Source organism: Ascaphus truei, chromosome 1, assembly GCF_040206685.1.
Source record: "Ascaphus truei isolate aAscTru1 chromosome 1, aAscTru1.hap1, whole genome shotgun sequence".
NCBI lineage: Eukaryota > Metazoa > Chordata > Amphibia > Anura > Ascaphidae > Ascaphus > Ascaphus truei.
This window is the reverse complement of record NC_134483.1, coordinates 220287062-220289857: the sequence shown is the minus strand read 5'-3', so window position 1 is coordinate 220289857 and position 2796 is coordinate 220287062.

The following is a 2796-nucleotide window of genomic DNA, read 5'->3' as shown; positions in this document are numbered from 1 at the left end:
GCGGTAACGTATGCTTTCTTCAATACGTATCCATCTTCCTATCCATAGCGTCCTCCAATGACGCAGGTTCCTCTATTGGAATTGTGGTCTTTCCTACTATTCTGGAAATAGCAGTATCCACCTTTGGGCTGACATCCCAAAATTTTACCTCCTCTTGTGGGAATGGATACATCTTCCCAAACCTTTTAGGCGTAAATACTCTGGCGTCTGGTTGCGCCAACTCCACCTGAATGAGGTCCTTAATTACTTGATGGATAGGAAAGACTCTACCTTTCTTTGTCTCGCCCCAAAAAGTTTATCCTTTTTGTGGGTTAACTCCTCAGTGTCTTCCAGTTCCAAAGCCTGTATCATGGCTTTGATGAGTGGATCCACCCTTTCTACATCAAATTCAGATTCCTTCCTGAATATCTTGATCTGATGAATCCATCTCCCCCTCTGACACATGAAAACAATCAATGTCAGACTCTCATGATGAAAAACCTTTCCCCTTATCCAGACTGGTCTGGGATCTAGATCTTTCCTGCGCAGGGTTAACAGCTTGCTGGACTGCCGCATCAACACTCTGTTTAACAGCCTCCTTCATCAATAAGGAAAATGCTCATTTGTTCATTGGTATCACCTGCAGGTGCCTTAAGACATCTTCACATAATTACTTCCCTATTAGGGCTGGTTTCTCACAAGCTGAACACCATTTAGTTTTTTTTAGCAACCTTTCTTTTATGTTGCAGGGATTCCCCCGTCCCTTTTGAAGATCCTGCTTCTGGGAGGGTAACCACCGAACTAATTTATAAAAACAAAATAAATACTAAACATACACCCTAATGTATATAGACCATCTCTCTTTCCCATGTAGAACTAAAAATTAAGGACTCACCCAGTCTTGGGAACTGAAGTTTTGGGTGTTTTCATGTCAAATCCATTTCCAGCACTTGGCTTCTCCCTGCTGAGCGTTCCATGCTGCAGCTCTCCTCACACATACACACAGTGTGTTCGTCGCTTCTATGACGTCATCAAGTGCTCGTGCATGGCCCGCGTGTCTGTGCACGCATCTGCCGGCCGGAACCTGACGCGCGCACTCCCGTGCGGCCGCGTGCACTGTTCCCTCTACCGCAGCGTTCCAGACCCTAGCGCGGTCAATTTGAGCCTTTTCTCTGGCTCGCAGCTATGGCTGCTCCCCCCTCCCGTGTGTAGCGGGCTCCTGGGGTACTTTTACCGCAGCGTACCAGACGCTAGCGCGGTCAATCTGAGCCTTTTCTCCGGCTCGCAGCTATGGCTGCTCCCCCCTCTGCGTGTAGCGGGCTCCTGGGGTACTTTTACCGCAGCGTACCAGACGCTAGTGCGGTGAGTCTGGGCCTCCACGGCTCTCAGCTGCAGCTGCTATGCACCCCCTCTGTTTACCTTCGGTTGGTACTGGGGCTTCCTTGCATGTAAGCTTCCACGCCCGCGGCTGCAACTGCAGCTGCTCCCCACCCCATGGATGTAATTGGTTCCAGGGGCTCCCCCGACTCTAAGGGGTCTCCGTCTTGCCACCAGCAGGGCGCATCGATCGGAGCTTCAGGGCAGAGAGGCTGAGACCCTGGATATCTGCACTAGGTGCAGTAGGTGAGTCCCTTACAAAATAAAAAATCCTACTCCTAGCTGTGAGGACAGGAAAAAGACTAATGTGCAGGTAGAGGGAGGGGCCCTACCTGCAAAAGTCTACTTCCTGTCCTACCTAGAGTGAGAAGGGATTAACCCAATGGTGCCCACTGCCAGGGTGATCAGGAAAAGTAGATTTGATTAGCCTGAGAGATGGCAGAGTTGAAACAGGATAGCATAGATTTGTAGTGAAGGACGTCTGCGAGAGTGTGAGATTTCCTCCAGAGGCGTTCACAGGAACGAGTGGAGGAACGCATCATATGGCAATTTAGCCATGGTCTGGGGTTAGAAGGGCGAGAACGGCCGAGAAAAAGCTGGGCATGTAGATCAAGAGAGGAGGATAGGGCAAAGTTATAGTTCCTGACCAGGTTGTCAGGGTCTGGAGCAGGGCTGAGAGGAGAGGGAAGAGCATAAAGTGGAATCTAAAGCTGGTAGGTTAATAGAGCGCAGGTCTCTGCAGAAACGAGGGGTAGATGGAGGTGGAGAAGTGGGAGAGAGAAAATGAGATGATGGTGGTCAGAGAGGAAAGGAGGGAGGGGGGGAAATGAGAATAAGAGAGGGCAGCTTCCAGTGCGGAGTCAGAATGAGTGATCCAAGTCTCAGATATAGCAAAGAGAAGCAGAGAGTGAGAGAGAAAAAAAAAAAGTCATGCACAGAGTGGAACTTTTTAAAAAGGGAGCAGGGGGTGGGTATTATTTTAGAGGGGTTGACACCAGAAGGAGTAGAAGTTGCATGTGGGAGACGAGGACATGTAGAAGTAAGACAGGGACCAGGTTTGGGAGAGATATCCCCAGAAGCAAAGAGAAGTATGGATAGAAAGAGAATGTGTGAGGAGGATTTGTAAGGGTGTGTTTTAGTGTAGGGGGTATAGCTATGTAGTGTCAGAGGGCGCAGGTAAGAAAGGAGTTCATGTGAACTGAGAAGTAGCGAAGGAAGGAGAGATGGCGATATATGAATAGAGTTAGAGACATAATGACACTGGTAAAAGAAGAACTCTTGATCCCTTAAACAGTATCCCAACCTACAATGAATCAATGTATTTAAAGTAAGCATAAAGAGCATTATACATGTCTCATGCCTGTTCTTGAAGCCTACTCCTGTTACCCTAGCATTATGTGAAGTTTTAAATGTAGATGAATAAAATATTGAGACAACTGG